Source organism: Ceratotherium simum, chromosome 18 (genome assembly GCF_057802395.1).
Source record: "Ceratotherium simum simum isolate JZ-2026a chromosome 18, ASM5780239v1, whole genome shotgun sequence".
NCBI classification, from domain to species: Eukaryota; Metazoa; Chordata; class Mammalia; order Perissodactyla; family Rhinocerotidae; genus Ceratotherium; species Ceratotherium simum.
In genome coordinates, this window is record NC_141917.1 from 12,891,417 (window position 1) to 12,913,877 (window position 22,461).

Here is a 22,461-nt window from a genome sequence, read left to right on the forward strand (position 1 = left end):
TACACCTTTGGATAGTGCCTTGGGCTAAATGTTTAATGTTTCTATGCTTCAATGTCTTCATCTAAAAATGTGATTAATAATAGGTCTCCTTTCTCTCATAGATTTGAATAAAATGATAAAATAAATATAGATAAGCAAAAAAATTTGCAGATATTGTTATTTCCCTCCATCCCACCACCAATTGGAAAGCTTGGAGAAGGGTGTATGCACATAATTATTTCCAGGGTGGCCAGTTCTCTGTAGATTTTAGTGGATGACCTTCACAGCCCTATGACCCTATTTCCGGTCCCGTTCGGGTCTCTCCCCTCCGTGATGGTTTCTTACGTGGGTCTCATTCTTTGCTGAGTTCCTACTGCTCTTAGGTTCACTGCCCTGTGGACAGGGGTGATATAATTGAGACAGGATCATTGGACTGGTGTGGTTGGCTGTGGGGTCTACTTCTCCTCTAATTCCTGTGTGTCTCCCTCCACAGCTTGGCCCTGGGAGGAAGAAAACAGAGTTTCCGGAGGAGGAGGGCCATTCTCAGATCAAGGATGTAGAAGCAGATGCAATCCCCAGCTTGAATCACAAAGCAATCTCTTGCCTGAAGTACTGCAGGAACCTCGGACTGGTCTCTCTGAATCCACTCTGCATCTTTCTAACGCATTTTTCCCAGAGTTGTATTTTGCAAATGTAAAACTATTTATATCACACCCCTGCTCAAAATCATTCAATGACTTCTCCCTGCTCTTGTTAGATAAAATGGCAAGGGCATTCCAAAATTTGATCTGGTGTTACTTCAATATTTGTAAAAATTCTGGTTCTGAAAGATAGGAAGAATATGACAAGAACTGAGGACAGATTGAAGCAGTACATAGATTTGTTAAATCTAAACAAATGGAAAGGCCACCTGGATGGGGGTTATAGACTAAACTGACATGCAAATTATGTAATGCTGTGACTCAATTCCTAGCTCTAAAAAGGGCTACATAATGGGACTTGGCTTGGCAGTCAGAGTGGGAAGAGTTGCCCTGGATGGCTGTAGCTCTGGATGTTATAACACCCAGAGATCTGGTCTGGTTGTTAAGCAGTCTCAGTATGCTAGGAAATCCTAAATATTCCCCTGGGAAAGCAAGCTCAAAATTGTTTGAGGTAGCAGGATTTCCCTCTTTTTTATGGCTGAATACCATTTTCGGTAAGATGGGTGAAGCTGGAGGACACTAGGCTAAGTGCAATAAGCCAGACAGAGAAAGACAAATACTGTATAATCTCACTCATACATGGAATTAAAAAAAAAAAGTTAAACTTATAGAAACAGAGAGTAGAATGGTGGTTACCAGGGGCTGGGAGGCGGGAGAAATGGGGAAATGTTGGTTAAAGGGAACAAACTTTCCATTATAAGATGAAGAAGTTCTGGGAGTCCAATGTACAGCATGGTGATTATAATTAATAATACTATATTGGATACTTGAATTTTGCTAAGAGAGTAGATCTTAAGTGTTCTCACCACACACAAAAAGGGTAACTATGTGAGGTGATGGATGTATTAATTAACTTGGTTGTGGTGATCATTTCACTATGTATATGTATATCAAATCATCACATTATACACTTTAAATATATGCAATTTTATTTGTCAGTTATATTGCAATAAAGCTGGCAAAAAAATTGTTTGAGGTGCTATAATTTTCCCCTTAGTGGACAAGCCCCTTCAAATCCAGGGAGGTTTAGAATTAGGTATAGATATGATGAAAATAAAAACTCATAGAAGTTTTGATATAAACTGTATACAGTTGTTAAGCTAAGTATCTGTGATGGTTAAGACCATCTGATGTATTAGAGTGTCAATAGCTTAACCTTGTGATTTCAGTTTAAAAATATGAAAATGAGTGATTATTTTAGGTTTGTGATTTATTTGAAATCATACTAAGCTTATACATGTTCTTGGGACATTCAACAGCCTGTAAGAATCATTGTATTTACAATGTATTTATAACAATTTCTTAAGTACTTTGGAAAATTTGTCAGACAATTGCAAAATTAGAAAAAGTCAGATGATAAATTTATAAATACAGTGTAATGTGTTTGAAGGCAGTAAATTAATTGAGTTTGTAAATGGGGTCAAGCATCAATCAGATCCCTTAAATGATTATTAAAATTTGTTAGTGTTTGAAATTAAACAATAAATTCCTTAAAAGCTTAAAGTGGAACCAATTTTATGACTTGTAACTTTAATAAATACAATATTCATTTAAAAAATGAAGTAAACTCTGGAGTCTAATTTTTGTTCACCAACAACCTCTCATTTCTGAGCTCTTAGAATAAACTCTAAAGCCCGTGGCAATGCCTCTAAGGCTCTGCATTATCTGTACTGGGATTGGATATCCATCTGCATCTCATGTCCTGTTTCTCCCCATAAATATGCTCCAGCCAGACACATGGCCCCATTTATTTACTTTTCAAACGCGCTGAATCCTTTCCACCTTCTGGGCATTGCTCTTGCTGTTCCCTCTGTGTGGAGAGCCTGCCCTAAGACACAGGTGTTTCATTGTCATCCTTCCAAGGTCAACTGAGCTGTCTTTCCCAAAGTGAGGTCATGTTGCAAGGTCATCCTGTTTACCCCATGAGCCCTCCTCTGTACTGTGGATCTGATCACTCTGTTTCTTTCAGATGAATCATCTCAATTTATAATGATTTAAAATGGTTACATTATTTGTTTGCTTTTACCATTCTCCCCAGTAGAACGTACTTGTCACAAGAGTAGGCAGTCTGTCTTGTTTACAGCTGAGTCTGGCAGTTAGTAGGGGCTAAGTAAATATTTTTTCAATAAGTTATTGAAATGTATGTTTATATTTAAAGCAAAATGGGCTCACACTATCCTGTCTCTTCAGTAATTTCTTTTTCTCATCTAACAATTACTAAATAATTTTTTTCCAAGCTAAATGTATATGTTCCTCGTAATTCCTAAAGACTACATACTGTTCCACTATATGGATACATTATAGTTGGAGGAATGATGAGCAAAAGTTTTAAATTTGAATGAAGTCTAACCTACCGTTTAAAAAGCGGATAGAGAAACAGAGGAAAAAAGCATATATTTAAAACAATATATCCCCAAAGAAGAAGAAATATTTCAAAATCACTTATTTTAAGAATCAGAAAAAAGACGTTAGAAAATCCTTTAACATCCTTTCTCCAAAAGGACACTAGAGGAATTCACTGTTACGTAACAGACACAGTGATTCTAAGGAAAATACACACACAGACACATGCACACACACACACAAAACAAAACCAGGCAGAGTTTAAGAAAAGGAAGGGAAATATGAAAGCAGAAATAATTGAGAAAAGAAAATTTTAATGAACTAAATTTATAATACCATAAGTAAAATTCAAATTGATATAAAATAGGCACGGTTGAAAATAAACTTGACAAGCCCTTAAGGAAGAAAGCTGAGAAAATAGTGACAGAAAATTACAAATAGAGACATCCAATGTAAAAACTATAGGTGTAAATCAGAATAACCGGAACATAGCTTCTGTATAAGAGAAAGAATAAGGAATTGATTATTCACCTTAAATGTTCTCACTCTGTATTTCAGGTTAAATAACCAAAGAGAAGTACATACCAAGAGAAATCCTGGTTAAAATTTTGAACAGGGATGGTAAATAAAAAAATTACCCAAGATTCCAACAGAAAAATATTACTCTGAGGAATTGAAAGACTAAAAGACAATGGAGAGAAATCTAGAGGCTGTAGGGAAAACTGTGAGATGAAATACTTTTATGCATGGAGAGGTTGTCTTTCATAGGAAAGGCATCAGAAAGATGCTATTTGGTATGCAAGTTTCAAAGTACAAGTGAAGAACTCAAGAATGTGGATGTCATTTATTCCTGAGTTGAAAATTGAAATGTAAACCAGGAACCCTTGGCATTCTTTGTTGTCTACTTGGTTCAGGCTATCACTGGTGAAACTTGAGACTTCCTTGCTTTCTCCTAGTTCTCTTTTGCTTCTTTTTCTATGTCAGGAATCTATATCAATGCACATCTTTTAACCCACTGTTTAGATTGACTTCTTGACATATTTGATAAATACATAAAAAATTACTGTGCTTTTCAGTTTCCAGCACTTGCTAAGAATGCACCAGCTAATAAAACAGCAGGACACAGTGTAAGGAGAACTGCTGAACAAAAAGCTTTTTTGCCCTCACAAAAGCAGAATTGCACAGAACTCCACAATGGCCATTTAGTTGCCAAGGAATTTAATAATTTTTGGCATCTTGTATTCAATGGAATGAGTCATTTTTTTAACCATCCAATAACAGATATTTTTAGTCATCAAACTCTTGTTCAAATAATAGTCCATTCTGGGTCTGTGTATTACTGAGTTAACTATCCTTAAATATCTATATACGAATTCTTTCAGCTATCATCTCAACCATATAAAAAAAGCATAGAAAGAAAAACACTTTAAGGAAAGTCACAAAACAGTTGCTATCTTGCCAGGATGGAGGTATAAAAAATTAAAAAAAAATTTTTGTACATCATTCCAGCAATTTTTCCTCTCTCCTAAGTGATATAATTTTTTTGTGTTATCTTGATCATATAAGCATGCTGTTGGAACTTTTCCCATTTGAAAAATCTTGTTTTGACCTCATTTCCTACCTAGCTCTCACCCCATTTTTCTGCTTCCTTTTGCAGCAAAACCTTGAGAGAGCTGTCTAGACATGGCAGTCTCCAATTTCTCTCTCCAATTCTGCCTTAAATCAACCCCAATCAGGTTTTGCTTCACTGAAACCTTTCTTGTTGAGGTCTCCAATGACCTCCAGGCTGCTAAATCCACGGGTCAGTTCTTCTTCCTCCCACTTGACCAATCAGCAGCATTGGACACGTTAGCCAAGCCTCCTTTTTCACAGGCTTCCAGAACCGTCCTCCCTGGTTTCTTCCTACATCTCTGTCCCTTTCTGGATCCTTCTTTCCCCCCACACTTTTGCAGTTGCAGGGCCCTGGAGCTCAGTCTTGCATCCTCTTCTCTATGAATATTCACCCTCTTGGTGATTTCATCCAGTCTCAACGTTTTAAATGATATTATACTAGTATCCTTGGACTGCTGTAGCAAACTACCACAAACTTGGTGATTTAAAACCACAGAAATTATTCTTTCTCTGTTCTGGAGGCTGGCAGTCCAAAATCCAGCAGAGCTGGATGTAGTAGTTCTCTAGGGGGGAATATTTTTAAGGAATGATCAGGAAGAAATAAAATCCCCCTTTGAGGGCAACTATAAACTCTGACTCTGAGGGTCTCCAGAAAAATAAACACAGTTCAAGAGCAAACTGACATTGGCTCCCATTTCTCCCTTCGCTTCTGCAGGAAGAGGAGAAGCCAGAGTGTGAGCTATGCAGAACAGGGGGGGCTTTCTCTGCTGGGAGAGACTGCTAGATTCTGCCTCCAGATAGCTGCTGCCCTCAGCATCTAGTTCTTTCAGAGTCTCCCACCAGATAATCCATTTTCATAGTGTATTTTCATTATGTGCGCTGTTTAAAACTTTTTCATTTGTATTGTTTTGAGTCTCACAACAGCTTTAACTTGCAGTTGGTAAGGGTGAGGATTTCTATGGCATTTTCCAGATGGAAAATCTGAACTTCAGAGAGGTTAAGGCCTGTCCAAGGCAATAATAAAGGTAGAGGGAGCCTCCAGTCCTGACATGAGCCTGCTGATCATCCTTCTTTTATGATGTTTCTATATTTTAGGTTGAACCTGAGCACCTTGAGTACTATTTCTGTGTTTTAATTGAGTTTATGGTAAATGTTTGCAAAAGGTCACAGTTGGGAAAATTCTCCTTTTTCCAGCTGCCAATGTTTAGAGTTGCCAATCTATCCATAACACATTTCACCCTGTATTAGCAGAAACCTCTTTATTTTCTGCTTAAATCAAAAAGAAAGCTCATCAAGTAGGTTTGCAATAAGCATGTTGTAAATAAACAGTTGTAAAATGAAGATGTATTGAGTTAAGAACAGTGGGAAATTGATCTGACTGTATTTTATGAATTGTGTTCAGATTTGCAGCATGGATAATGGAAATGATTTACAATTTCTTATACATCGGTATGGAATAAGCCATTGAAGCAGGTTATTTACTTGGATTTTCAAAAGGGTAATATCTCACCCACTTGAGGTCACAGAAACTAGGGACTTATGATTAAATTTTCTAGTAAAGAGCATAGACTATGGAGTAAGACAGAAATGAACTTGAAGCTCAGCTATACTGTGAACAAACAATGACTCTCAAATACTTTAATCCTCAGTTTCTTCACCTGTAAGATGTGGATAATACCAGTCCTTATCTTATAGGAGTGTTAGTATTTATTTATTTATTTATTTATTTATTTATTTATTTATTTATTTATTTATTTATTTATTTATTTTTGTGAGGAAGGTCAGCCCTGAGCTAACATCCATGCTAATCCTCCTCTTTTTGCTGAGGAAGAACGGCTCTGCGCTAACATCTATTGCCAATCCTCCTCCTTTTTTTTCCCCCAAAGCCCCAGTAGATAGTTGTGTGTCATAGTTGCACATCCTTCTAGTTGCTGTATGTGGGAGGCGACCTCAGCATGGCCGGAGAAGCGGTGCATCGGTGCGCGCCTGGGATCCAAACCCGGGCCGCCAGCAGCGGAGCGTGCGCACTTAACCGCTAAGCCACCGGGTCGGCCCAGTGTTAGTATTTAAAGGGAGGGTTTTGGTTCAATTAAATGGTATCGTGGTCATGGACCTAGAATGTTGAATCCTGTCCTGTTTGGGATCTTCCCTTGCCCACATGTTCCCAGGAGGTTTGTAAACACCTGGAACAATAGCAGACTGGTGTTTTTATGTTTTGGCCAGATTTTGTTTTTCTTTTTTGTTTTCATTAAGGGAATTAGTCCAAATGACCTACCCTGCAATTACTTGAACCATGTCTTAGTCACAGTTGTTGTTTTGTTGTTGCTTTTAATGACAATACCTATTTCTGAAGGTGGAGAGTAAAGCCAATGAATCCCGTGTGGATCAGTCTGCAGCTCTGTTTCTTTAGCTTTGAGATGAATTCCTGGGCCAGAGGCAACATCGTGTGGAATACATGTGACGTACAAAGCCTCAGTTAGCTCTCAGATGGGGATACCATGGCATAAGAGATGAAAAAGGCAAATCCGAATGGTTCACCCCTCCATGGCCTAAGAATCTATTTGTTTGACCCAGCATGAAGACTTGTCCCTTTGAGGTGTGGTGTCTTATCTCAGGCCTGGTTAGGTCACTGTTGCTGGAAAATCAGGAACTTGCAGTCAGTGTCACCATGTTGGCTTCTGAGAGGAGACCCTCATCATTATCAAGGCCATGCAGAGTCCACTGGACCATCACAGCTGCTTTGTTCGAGTCCATTGAACAGGAACAGTCTCCCAAGCAGGGGCCAGTTTAACCTAGAGTGGGAAAGGGGGAACAAGGGAGCCTGGTGGGAATTACAAGGGACATGTCTAGTAACTCGTTTCTCAACATCTTCCTAGGGTCACTTATATTCCCTAAATGAAGAATATGAATGAAGAATATTTCCTACATTGGTGTATGGGATGAACTATTTCTTCTGAGCCTCTCCATTGGTGTGAGTGGCTTTGTGCTTCACTGACCTGGTGGTCAGTCAGGCCATTGGTCTCCAGGCATGTAGGGCACTCTGACCACTTTTCCTGGGCTCTACAAGGCTGTCCCTTCTGATATAGCACTGCTTTTTCTGACTTGACTTGGTCACTGATTCTAGTGCTCTCAGTCCTCTTAGCTAATGATCATGACAATACTAATGAATCTATGAGATTTTTCTTGTCTACCTTCATTGCCTGAGGCTGAGAGTCTAATCGGTCGTCAGGAGGGATCCTATGGGTAATCAAGTACACAGTTCATTCATTCATTTTCACTCAACGCATATTTAAAGAACACTTTGAAGGCATTGGGGGTTACAGCAGTGGATGAAACCAGCCATAATCTAGCAGAGAATAAAAATACCAAATAATTAAAAGGGTTATGAGTATTATAAAAGGAAAATACTGGGTACTCTCATCAGAGAGAGAAGGACTTGACAGCTGGTGCTCAATCATTCCCTCATTTGTGTGTTTATGAAAACATATTCATTGAACGTCTACTATCTGCTAGGCACTGACCTGGCTACTAGCACATAGTCATAAATAAGACAAAATCTCTACCTCATGGGATTTATATTAAAACATGAAAAGCAATAACATTTCAATAATTGGATATTGAATAGTTTTTGAATTCAATAAGTGGATAAGTCCTAGGAGGAAAGCAAGGTAAGAGGCAGTAAAATGATGGAAGAGAGGTGTTATTTTTCGTAGTGTGGCTGTGGTGGGCTTCTCTGAAGAGGCGACAATTGATCTGAGCCCTGGTTGAAGCGAGGGAGGAAACCCTGTGAATGTCTGGGGGAAGCACTTTAGACAGAGGGAGCAGCAAGTACAAAATCTTGAGTCAAGAGCGTTCTTGGCATGTTTGAGGAACAGCAAGGGGACCAGCAAGGAGTCGGGGCAGGGAGGAAGAGAAGAGGCCAGGCGTACAACTGGAGACCTAGCCTGGGACGAGATCATGCAGGGCCTCCTAAGCTGTGGAAAGAACTCTGGATATGATTGGCTTTGAGCTGGGGAGTGACGTGATCTGATGTATGTTTTAAAAGGATCATCACGGCTACCTGGTGGAGAACACATGATGTTCTTAAACCAATCTACCACCGTTTGTTTGAAGAAACTATATAGATTTTATTTATAGGCTTGCAAATACTAATTATGATCTGTGAACTGCAGAATAGGTTTAGTTCCACTTTTCCTTTAACCAGAAATTTTCTAGATTGCTATGCCAAGGTGAAGGCAGATTTATTTGCGTGAAATAACTAAACCATGACAATTCCATTAGCAATATCTGATAGGATCTTTATAATGGCTGGGGCTTTCTAAACATAAAAGGACAAAGTGATATTACCTCCTTTTATAATATCTCATATTCTGTTCGGCTCCCATCCATGAACACTTTATTGGTTCTCTTGCTTATAAGGGTATGATAAGAAAGTCAAGTTGAGTCCTCACTATTCATCATAGCCATATTCCATCCAGCAGGTCATGAACAAATGAAACAATGGACCCAGGAGAAGGGAAGACTTTTGCTACATCTGCCCAAACAGTGTATGCTCTAGTTCGACATAAAAAGTGGCTCGGGTTAGGGTTGAGAGCCTAGAGGGGGTCTTGACCGCGTGCTTGGTAAAGAATTAACAAAATGATAAGAGCGTTTTGTTGAATAAGCAAGTACTTTGTCCAAACAAAAGTGCTTTATGAAAAGCAGCTATGTTTTTTAAAAGGGCTGCCAGAAGACATTTTGGGCAGAAGCTATTAATTTTCTTTATATAAGTCACTAAAAGAAGAGTCTTACTGTTCAGCAGAGTGGCAGTTTAACAAATCACAAGCAGCAAAGCTGTGAACAACTATTTATGATTTTATAATTAGTTGTTGACGTAGCAGCTCCTTAGGTTGAGCACTTTCTTTGGATTTGGTTTAACCTGGAGGCACGGCTAAGTTTTACTGAAGGTTTTCAAGTATGGACTAGAATGCATTCTAATAGAGTTCTTGAAGGGGCAATGACAAACATGGAAAGGATGATCAAATCAGATGACCTCTAAGGGGTATTTCAACCCTGAGATTCAATGATTATAGGATAGAATCTTGAATTTGAACTCCACTTTCTATAATCTAATCTCCTGCTGATTCAAAATTGATCTGTAGAACATCTTTCAAGTTTCTACATGAGTTTGAGAAAAGAACGTTTCAGCCCTTGAACGTCCAGTTAAACCTTTTTTTAATGAAAGAAAAATATATGTGCGAAAGAATTGCAAGACAGCAGCTGCCCAAAGAACTGTAATGATAAAAATGCTCGCTATCTGCTGTCGCATTCAGTTGCCACTAGACACACAGGAAAATTGAGAATTTGAAATGCAGCAGTGCAACTGAGAAACTGAATTTTAATTTTTATATAATTTAATTAATTTAAATTTAAATTTACATAGCCACTTGTGGCTGATGGCCAATCAGTTGGGACAACACAGTTCCCAGGCAACCCGAAGAATTGTTCAATACTGAATAACACAGAGGGATGGAAAATTCAAACATTTTTATTTTATCCTAAGTCAAGTAATCATGGTTGTTTACCCACATTTTATCTCCAGTTCTGGCATGTATGTATGCATGCATGTACATATATATTATCTATCTCTCTCATCCATCTATAAGTCTATACCTATCTATCTATCACCTATCTATTTATTTATCTATCTATCTATCTATCTATCTATCTATCTATCTATCTATCTATCTATCTATTTATCTGTCATCATCATCTATCTGTTGTCTCTCTAATGTTTCCAATAGCACATTTTTCAACATACGATGGGAAATGTGAGGGACTGGAGGACAGAAAGAATATAATGAAGGTTCTTTGTGTGCATTCCAAAGATAAAATTATCATGCTTTTTTCAAAAAGAGAAATAGAAAAAAAATCGTCATAGAGAAGTACAAGCACCCTAGCGCCCTACTTGTTTAGTCCTTGACACGTCATTAGGGCAGATCAGCTTCAATGATGCCTGGAAATTCATTTGAAAGACTGAAATCATATACTCCCTAGGAGCAATTCAAGATTTCAAAGCAATAATTTCTAAGTCCTTCAATCTTTGCTAACATTTTGTGCTCTGCAGTGTTTGGACAAAGGTAAGAAAAAAAAGTGTTTGGAATAATTGAGTCCTGCGTTCACTTTTCATAACCCTGATGCTTTTTTGTAATGACTTTGGAGAATGAGAGCTTTTAAAGCGAGGGTAGTAGGAAAGGATTGGTGGGGGAAGTGGAGTTTGTAAGAGTATGTAACAGACTATAGTATTATCTCAGTGGGCATAGAGTAGAAATAAGAAGATTAGAAATTTTAATAAAGGATTAATTTATGCCTTTATCTCCACTGAACATGCCATTATGCAAGGAATCCTCATCTTAAACCCAAACCATTGTATTTATAGTATTTCTCTCCTCCAGTGCGTTCTCCTCATAAGCTGATGTAATGATTCCACTTGGAACTTTAGACGGCTCCTCATTGCTTACAAAATCGAGACACATTCTCTAAATATCTGATTCTCACAATTTTTCATGGAAGTATACTAATGGCAAGTATGTGTACTTGAACCCTGGGAAATCTGGGGAGTGGCTTGAAGCTGACTGCAAGTGGGACACTCTTTAGAAGTTTTGTGATTAATCTTAAAAATTCATGTGTGATTGTCACATCCACATAGTTCTGTATTTCTCTGATTATAAAAATAATATTTTAACATACTTACTTTCAGGAAAGAAAATAAACATGGACCAAAAGTTCAACTGCTTAAAAGCCTGTTTCATCGGGTGGTTGGTTTATGTGTAAAATATGACTGTACCGAATTTATCAATTGCAGAAAATGAGGCTGAACTGAAGAGTGATCAAATAATACACTAGATTTGCCAGATAGGCTATTTATTTCTCTGCTGCTTCTTGGTGTCACAATATTCCAACAATTCAGACTTAGAGAGATATGTAAATATAAATAGTGTTGTTTTTCTTCCTTCTTACAGGAATTTCGTCTCCAAATGTTGCCAGAGAAGCGGAGAAGAGTAACGATTTCGGGCTGCTCTTGGTGGACATTTCGCTAAGAGTCCCTCCCTGAGAGGCACCAGGGGTGAGTAATATGCAGACTGGAACATTTCTGATTCATGAGTCAGATCTCTTCTATTGCCTCAAGAGAGAACTCCTCAGAGTTTTCTCAGAAGAAAGTTGATGTTTTTGATCTTTTACTTTATCACTGATAATTTTTATTTTTATTTTTTTGGTGAGAAAGACTAGCCCTGAGCTAACATCTGCCAATCCTCCTCTTTTGGCTCAGGAAGACCGGCCCTGGGCTGACATCTGTGCCCATCTTCCTCTACTTCATATGTGGGTCGCAGCCACAGCGTGTCTTAACAAGCGGTTCGTTGGTCCGTGCCTGGATGGGAAACTGAGAACCCAGGGCCACTGAAGCAGAGTGAGTGAATTGAACCGCTACACCACTGGGCCAGCCACTATCGCTGATAATTTTAATCAGATTAAAATGAACCACAGTCTTAACTCTTAGTTTCCATGATGTACTTTCTTATTTAACTCTCAAATTTAATTTTCTTTGCATTAAACATTTTTTACATTAAATTTTATAACTTTTATCAGGAAAATACATGCATATGGTAAAACACCTCTGCCATGCTCAGTCATTGGCTGGGAGTAGCCTGTGGGAAATGTGACTTGATGTGACCCTGGGGATGAATTTCAGAGTGCAGGAGCTGTCCTGTCAATCAAATGCTTCTCCTCTCCATGGTAGAGACACTGCAATTTGTTTGACACGCCGTGAGGACTTGTCTCTTTGAAGTGTGGTCTCATGTCTCAGGCCTCTGTAGGTCACTGTTGCTGGACACTCAGAAACCTGCAGTGGTTGTAGTCCCATTGGCCTTTGAGAGGAGACTCATTATTATCAAGGCCATGCAAGGTCCACTGGGCCATCACAGCTGCTTTGTTCGTGAGTTCATTTGACAGGAACAGGCTGAATGAGGAGGGAGGGTGACTAACATTCACAGAGCAGTTCATCCTGGTCAGTCATGGTGGGTTTCTTGGCAGTGGGCTAGGAGGAGGGTGTTATAATAGTCTTCCTTGAAGGTCTCTCAAAGATTTCTCAAACCTTTTCATATAAGGGTTCCCAGTTGGTAAAATGACTCACATCTGGAAATTGTAAAGAATGACAACTGCTGCTGGCAGTATCAAATATTTCAAATGTCCAGAATATCCCTTTTCCCTGGATACTATCTTCTGGAACTCTTCATCCTTTGGCTCCCACCTAGGCTGGAGGGAGGAAGGAAGAGCAGAAATGATTGCTCCTTGTACTGATATCAGTGAACCTCCTTGATCCCTTTTTTCGCTCCTGCCCTCCATCATTCTTGCTCTCCAGTCTCCAAGACTGGAGTGTTAAATCATCTCCTTTCTCTCTTTCCTACAGCCTCTTTTACATGCATTCTTGGCTTCATCTTCCTCAGCTCCTACGAATCTGTTGACATTTCTCAATCCATTTTCTGTCTTCTGGACTAAGTTTTCAAAGTTCCTTGCCATTCCATTGAAGATGTCTCTAAGCACTCATTTTTTTGTCATCTTGTTTGTTCTACCAAATTGCCCGTTTTTACCACCCCATTGAACACAATGAGAAAATCAAGAGGCAAGCACTTATTCTTCGTGAATGATGAAATGATAACGGATACATTTGTTGTTCCTAATGGTCTGGAGTCTGACAGTGACCGCGCCAGCAGTTTTGTCTTCATTGATTTGGCTCCATACTTGCTTTTGGATTCAATTTTTCTGGTTGACTCTATATCTGCTAAAACACTCACTGATCTCCCCCCCCCCCCTCTTTTTTCCTCACCAGCTGTTTTCTATCAAGTATGCTGCAAATTGACATGTTTTCATAGAAGACCACCATTGAAATGACTAAATATTGAGTATTTATTCTTTCAGCCAGCTGTAGAGAACATCAGTTCCTCAATCAGTTTTTCAATATGTCTTTTGAGCATATTAAATGATGCCATTGGAGGTTTACATTGATAAGGATATATTTTACATTTGTTCTCTCTTTTTGGCCTAAAACAGATCTGAAAATATCTACATCAAAGGGCTTTATCAAATCTCTCCTATTACCTGAGTTTTACCTTTTAATGGATTGCTGATGCTACTTAAAGGCAGTATGAAACAACATTTGTTTAATTGTGCTTTACGTTTGTGATGATGCACTAACAGCTTTTCATGATTGATTTAAATATTGCCGCAAAAGTGATCTTTCATGTATTTATTGCTAACAGATTTCTTATATGAGATATTAAAATCAAGTTCATTTGTTATTCATTTACCTCTTGAAGGGCATCTTGATTGCTTCCAGTTTTTGGCAGTTATGAATAAAGCCGCTTTAAACATTTGTATGCAGGTTTCTGTGTGGACATAAGTTTCCACCTCATTTGGGTGAATACCAAGGAGTGTGATTGCTGCATTGTATGGTGAGCCTATGTTTAGTTTTGTAGGAAACTGCCAGAACCGTACCTGGATGTACCATTTTGCATTCCACCAGCAGTAAGTGACAATCCCTGTTGGTCCACATCTTCGCCAGCGTTTGGTGTTCTTCAGAGAGAAGGAAAACGATATCGGTCAGAAACTTAGACATAAAGAAAGGACAAGTGTTAGAGAAGGAATAAATGAAAGTATAATAGAATAGTTTATTTTTCTTATTCTAACTTGATCTAACAGATAACTATTTGTTCAAAATAATAACAGCAACAATGTATTGGTTGATTGTATCTTGTGAAGGAATGAAATGAATGACAACAATGTTATCAGGAATGAGAGGGAGGACTTGGGAATACTCTGTTACAAGGTCCCTGCACTCTCTGTGAAGTGATACAGTGTTACCTGAATGTAGACTTAGATTAGTTGTAAATGTTCACTGCAAATCAAGGGAACCCACTAAAAAATTTGTTTAAAAGATTTTGTAATGCTAAGAGAGAAAATGGAAGTCCCATCTCTCTTACCAAAAAACCCTTCAGCATGTTATCAAATTAAGTGACTGTAGAGCAGAAATACATTTCTAGTTGGTTTTATTTTATTTTATTATTATTATTTTTTTGGTGAGGAAGCCTGGCCCTGAGCTAGCATCTGTTGCCAATCTTTCTCTTTTTGCTGAGGAATATTGGCCCTGAGCTAACATCTGTGCCCATCTTCCTCCATTTTGTATATGGGACGCCACCATAGCATGGCTTGATGAACAGTGCATTGGTCTGTGCCTGGGGTTTGAACTTGTGAACCCCAGACAGCCAAAGCAGAGTGTGCAAACTTAACCACTATGCCACTGGGCTGGCCCCTAGTTGGTTTTATTTTAAAAACTTATTCTTTGCTTGTGAGGTGGCCACTTAAAAAATATATGGAGAGATGGGAAAAGGAATACGTTGATGCTCAGAGAGGTCAATCCACATCTTCAAGCCTCACAGCTAGTTAGTGGCTGGGGCTGCACTCCAATCCAGATGGGTCTCTGTTTAACCCATGATATTTCCACTACAGTGATAATTTTCAGTTCTATTCACTACTATTTGCTGAAGATAGAAGCTGATTTAATATACATACATTTCAGATGGAGACAGAAGATACGTAAAAGATGCATGATAGTATAAGACAGTATATGAGAAATGATAAATAGGGGAGAAGGAGTTCAGAAGAGGTAGATGATGCTGTGATTCGGACAGTCTTGATGGTTCTCAGTAAGGCAAGAGGTGAGGCCATATATTGACAGTGAGAACTTGGCATCAGGAAGGGCAGGCTTGCATGGGCTTAAAGACTTTGTCATTGCTAGATCGAGGATTCCACGAGAGAGAACAGGAAAATAGCAAAGAGTTATGCAGATGGACACTAAAAACAGCACATGGGCTGAGACACATGAAAAGGTGAGTTAAAGGAGAGGAGTTGTTCCTAGTGGATTTGGATAACAATGGGTTTGGATAACAATGAAAAAAGCAGGATGAAGAATCATGTTAGGGGTAGTAAGTAATGAATTTGGCAACACGAACTGGAGGAGATTAGAAATTGATCTTGGCCCAATTCCTGCCGGATGCTGGTGTCGTGTAGTTTCATCGTGCACCGAGTTCTGTTAAATGGCATTCCTTCCTGCGAATTTATAGTGAAAGACAGTGAAATGAAGGAAGGTGCTTGTAAACAAAAATGAGGAGTAACGACACAAGATTTATTTTTATGGACTAGTGGTAGAAAATGTATCTGCTTATTACTTGATTATTTCATTGCTCAATACAGAGTATAATTGAATGAGACACGGCACCATGGTACTCATGAAAAACTTCAGCAATGATTTTTTGGCTGGTACTTGATCTCAGGGAAAAAAAAATTCTTAAAACCTGCAGGCAGCCAAAGGTAAAGAACAAATTTGGATTTTAATAGCCATTCATTATTATAGAGCTTGAAAAGGATAATTTAGGAGAACCTAGCCTTTTTTAATTTTTTTGCTTTAGGTTATCTAATTTTCTTAAATTGAACTATAATTAACATATAATACCCTATTAGTTTCAGGTGTACATCATAGTGATTCGATGTTTATATGTATTATGAAATGATCACCATGATAAGTCTAGTTTCCTTCTGTCACCGAACAAAGTTAATTTAGCCTTTTTATTTGACAATATGGAGCTCAGCATTGAACTGAAGGAAAAAGATCTTTAAGAAAAGGTCCTTTGACTGTATTCTCCTTGCTGTGAATGAAAGCTTGCCTTTCCGTGACAGTCCATTGTCACCCCCAGCTGCCAAAACTACAATAGTTGAAACTGATATGGTGGGAGATTTATAAGAAGAAAAAGTGACAATCATAGAGTTAATAAAATTCTTCTACTGAATACCTTGAAAAAGTTCAGCACTCTATGAAAAAATGGTAGTAATACCAATTGACTTTTTATCTGTCGTAACTACTGTTCTTTAAAGTGGCATGCCGATACAAAAACCGTAAATACACTATAATGATTTTCTTTTTTTTTTTGGCAAGGAGAGTGCCATTGTCTCCAGTACAGGGATGTTTCAGAACTTTATATAGGAAAAGATATACTTTTTTACTTCCCCAAATCTATGGAAACTTCACCTTGAGATTCTGGAGGAAAAGATGTCTGAATTGAATCCTGAAAGACGAGTAATAGTTCCCTCACTCACTCTCTCGACAATACTCAACAAATACTCTCAAAAAATACTTAGTGAGCGTTTACTGAACGTCAGGCACTGTCCTAGGCTCTGGGGAGAAGTGGTGAACAAGACAGAGCAGCTTTGCTGTTGCTGACCTTATCTTCTAGTGGTGATGACATTCAAAAAACAAATAAGTAAACAGCATATATTCAGATAATGATAAATCCTTTGATGACAATAACGTAGTTTAATTGGATAGTGCTGAGCAGGGAGAAGCTTCTTTCAATTAAGGGTTCACAGAAGAATTCTATGAGGTGGTATCATTTGAACTAAGACCTGACTAATGAGAGAGGGGCAGACATGCAGAGATCTCAGGGAAGAGAGTCTAGGCAGAGTGCCAACGAGCAGAAGGTAGGGAGAGGACTGAGGTAATCACAGAGAGAGAGCCTTGATCAAACTGTACCTGACTTCCATACTGCCTTTGGACTTTGACTTACATCGTCTGATAAATACTTTCATTTTTTAAAGCTACTTTGTTAGATTTTCTCCTGCCTTCAATTGAAAGCTTCCTAACTGAATCATATGATATTTTCAGAAACTCTCAACAGAACCCCTCTAAACTGATGCATAAAGTATTCTTCAAAGAGCATCAGAACTTTGCACAAGTTTTACACGTGTAAACCATTGTGGGGTTTACAGCGTAATGGTCTCTGTGGCTTTCCTGACTTCCTCTCATATGCAATCATGTTTGAAGATAATTTTTAGTTCTTGTGCCTTAGAAGAGGGCATGACACTGGGCAGACTGGATGCCTGGCATAAATCCTGATTGAGTTCATGAAGGTCATGGAGACTCAGCAGTATGTATTTATTTTTTCAACATTTAAAATTCTGGTTATTTTCTGGCATTGTTTACTTTTTATTGAGGAGTGTACACTTTATATGTAAACTATATTTTACTTTATATGTAAACTATATTTTTATAGTTGAGCTGGCTTGCGCAATAAAATTTAAAAATTTTCTCAGCCCCTCTAAGCATATTTTGTTTTTTTTTCCATTAAAAAAATGATGATGTCAGGGGGCTGGCCTGGTGGTGCAGCGGTTAAATGCACGCGCTCTGCTTCAGTGGCCCGGGGTTCAGATTAGGATCCCAGGTGTGCACTGATGCACTGCTTGTCAAGCCATGCTGTGGCGGCGTCCCATATAAAGTAGAGGAAGATGGGCACAGATGTTAGCCCAGGGCCAATCTGCCTCAGCAAAAAGAGGATTGGCAATGGATGTTAGCTCAGGGCTAATCTTTCTCACACACACACACAAAAATAATAATACTAATAATGTCAAATTGTAGGTTTCTTGGTGTGAATTGAATGAGATAATAAATGTCAACACACTTTGCATAATACCATAGTATTATGCAAATTCATTAATTGGTTGCATGACTCTCATTATGGGATGAATTGGGTCCCTCTGAAATTCATATGTTGAAATTCTAACCCTTAGTGCCTCAGAATGTGACTGTATCTGGAGATAGGGCCTTTAAAGAGATAATTAAGGTAAAAAGACGTTAAATGAGTGGACCCTAATCAAATCTAACTGATGGCTTAGTCCATTAGGGATGACTTAACAAAATATCATAGACTTGGTGGCTTATAAACAACAGAAATTTATTTCTCACAGTTCTGGATGTTGGGAAGTCCAAGATCAAGATGCTAGCAGATTCAGTGTCTGGTGAGAGCCTTCTTCTTGGTTCATAGATGGTCTTGCTGTGTTCTCACACGATGGGAGGGGCTAGGGATATCTTTGGAACCTCTTTTACAAGGGCACCAACCCCATTCATGAGGGCTCCACTCTCATGACCTAATCACCTCCCAAAGACCCCATGTCCAAACACCATCACACTGGGGATTAGGATTCAAAATATGAATTTTGGAGGGGGAATATTCAGACATAGCAACTAGTGTCCTAAGAAGAAGAGGAGATTAGGACACAGACATTCACAGGGGACAGACCATGTGAAGTCACCAGAGGAAGAGGGTCATCTACAACCAAAGGAGAGAGGCCTCAGAAGAAATGACCCTGCCAATAACTTGATCTCAGACTTTCAGCCTTAAGAACTGTGAGAAAATAAATTTCTGTTGTTTAAGCCGCTGAGTCTGTGATACTTTGTTTTGGCAGCCAGAACAAACTAACACACCCTCTTAATTAGTTCACCCAGAAATTTGGCTAAAGACAAAAAGCTTTCAAGCAAAATGACTATTATAAATATATTCTGGGTAAAGGCTTTATAAGGTTTTCTCTTTATATGAGCCCATTCTAGAAAGGAGTTCTCTTCACAAATATAAAGCAAGAAAGAAAACAAATATCCAGCCCTTTCCCTCTTCACTCATTCTCAGACTCTCAAGACTTTCAGAACAGGTCTTAAATTATTGTGTCCCCAAACACATTTTTATCCTCTTTTTGAGCATATTTTTATTGTTGGTCTGTAAGTATTTTCCAATACTATTTGTCTCACTACCAGGAGATTGTTTTACACATGTGCAAGCTTAGACACAGAGTGAAGTGAGGTGCTGAGCAGTAGCTGTCATTGTGACTTCCTTAGCAAGAGGCCAGGCCACGGGGAAACTGGATCATGAGATCTGTTGTTGCCACCAGGGACCGTCCCACTGCATCCCTCCCAGGCATGGGTAGCGCTATTTCCAGCTGATCAGTTAAGATTGTCCCCTCAGTGTCTGCTCTGAAGGTCCACTTCACACAGGCCACCACTCTTGGGGTCTGCTCACCCTGCAGGCGGTCTTCTCTCATGCTCCTCTCTTCAACAGGCTGTGCTTTGAGACCTAACACTTCAAATATTCTTGCCAGAGTTAAGAGATGTTGGTACCTAAAAAACTGGGAAGGCTCTGGAGTTAGGAAGCTGGTGCTGAGAAGAGCTTCCCCTAAAAAGAAGGCAATGGAAGTTGTTTTGTAGATTCAAATTTTTTTAAAAAAATTATTTTATTCAGGTCATATTGGTTTATAACATTGTGTAATTTCAGTTGTACATTATTATATTTCAGTTTGTGTATAGACTGCATCTTGCTCATCCCAATAGTCTATTTTTATCCATCTCTATGTGTATGTGCTCCTTTACCACTTTTGCCCTCCTCGATCCCCCCCCCCGCTCACTTCCCTTCTGGTAACCACTAATCTGTTCTCCTTATCCATGTGTTTGTTTATCTTCCACATATGAGTGAAATCAAATGGCGTTTATCTTTCTCTGTCTGGCTTATTTCACTTAACATAATATCTTCAAGTTCCATCCATGTTGTTGCAAATGGGATGATTTTGTCTTTTTTTATGGCTGAGTAGTATACGTGTTTGTGTATATATATATATATATACACCACATCTTTATCTACTCATCTGTAGAAGGGTACTTACTTGGGTTGCTTCCATGTCTTGGCTATTGTGAATAACGCTGCAAAGAACATAGGCATGCATAAGTCTCTTTGTATTGTTGATCTCAAGTTCTTCAGATAAATACCCAGTAGTGGGATAGCTGGATCATATGGTATTTCTAGTTTTTTGAGGAATCTCCATACTGTTTTCTATAGTGGCTGCACCAGTTTGCATTCCCACCAGCAGTGTATGAGGTTTCTCTTTCCTCCACATCCTCTCCAACATTTGTTATTTTTTGTCCTGGTTTATAATTTGTCTTGGCTATAAGTATAGCCATTCTGACAGGTGTAAGGTGATATCTCATTGTAGTTTTGATTTGTATTACCATAATAATTGGTGATGTTGAATATCTTTGCATGTGCCTGTTGGCCATCTGGCCATCTGTGTATCTCTGGAAAAATTTCTGTTCATATCCTCTGCCCATTTTTTGATTGGGTTGTTTGTATTTTTGTTGTTGAGTTCTATGAGTTCTTTACATACTTTGAAAATCAACCCCTTATCAGATATATGATTTGCAAATATTTTCTCCCACTTAGTGGATTGTCTTTTCATTTTGTTCATGGTTTCCTTTGCCTTGCAGAAACTTTTTAGTCTGATGTAGTCCCATTTGTTTATTTTTTCTTTTGTTTCCCTTGCCTGAGTAGGCATGGTATTTGAAAAGATACTGTTCAGACTGATGCCAGAGTACACTGCTTATATTTTCTTCTAGGAGTTTTATGGGTTCAGGTCTTACATTCAAGTCTTTAATCCCTTTTGAGTTAATTTTTGTGTATGGTGTAAGATAATGGTCTACTTTCATTCTTTTGCATGTGGCTGTCCAGTTTTCCTGGCACCATTTATTGAAAAGACTTTCCTTTTTCCGTTGTATGTTCTTGGCTTCTATGTAGAAGACTCACTGTCCATAGATGTGTGGTTTTTTCTGGACTTTCAATTCTGTTCCATTGATCTGTTGAGTCTGTTTTTCTGTCAGTGCCATGCTGTTTTGATTATTGTAGCTTTGTAGCATATTTTGAAGTCAGGGATTGTGATGCCTCCAGCTTTGTTCTTTTTTTCTCAGTATTGTTTTGGCAATTTGGGGTCTTTTGTTGACCCATATATATATATATATATATATATATATATTTTTTTTTTTTTTTTTTGCTAAGGAAGATTTACCCTGAGCTAACATCTGTTGCTAATCTTCCTCTTTTTTCACTTGAGGAAGATGATCCCTGAGTTAACATCTGTGCCAATCTTCCTCTATTTTGTATGTGGGTTGCCACCATAGCATGGCTGATGAGTCGTGTAGGTCTGCGCCCAGGACCTGAATTCGCAAACCTGGGCCACCAAAGCAGAGTGCGTCAAACTTAACCACTATACCATGGGGCCATTCCATATAAATTTTAGGATTCTTTCTTCCATTTCTGTGAAGAATTTCATTGGGATTCTGAGTGGGAGTGCATTGAATCTGTAGATTGCTTTAGGTAACATGTACATTTTAACTATGTTTATTCTTCCAATCTATGAGCATGGAATATCTTCCCATTTCTTTACGTCTTCTTCGATTTCTTTCAATAATGTCTTATAGTTTTCAGTGGATAGGTCTTTCACCTCCTTGGTTGAATTTATTCCTAGATATTTTATTCTTTTTGTTGCGATTCCAAATGGGATTGTATTCTTGAGTACACTTTCTGCTAGTTTGTTTTTAGCGTGTAGAAATACGATTGATTTTTGTAAGTGATTTTGTACCCTGCAACTTTGCTGTAGTTGTTATTTCTAATAGATTTCTGGTGGATTCTTTAGTGTTTTCTGTATATAGAATCATGTCATCTGCAAACAAACAGTGAGAGTTTTACTTCTTCCTTTCCGATTTGGATACCTTTTATTTCTTTTTCTTGCCTAATTGCTCTGGCCAAAACCTCCAGTACTACGTCGAATAGGAGTGGCAAGAGTGGGCACCCTTGTCTTGTTCCTGTTCTCAGAGGGATGGCTTTCATTTTTTCACTGTTAGGTATGTTGTTGGCTGTGGGTTTGTCACATAGGGCCTTTATTACATTGAGGTACTTTCCTTCTATACCTATTTTATTGAGAGTTTTTATCATAAATGGATGTTGGTTCCTGTCAAATGCATTCTCTGCATCTATTGAGATGCTCATGTGATTTTTCTTCCTCATTTTGCTAATGTGGTGTATCACGTTGATTGATTTGTGGATGTTGAACCATCCCTGTGTCCCTGGTATAAATTCCACTTGATTGTGGT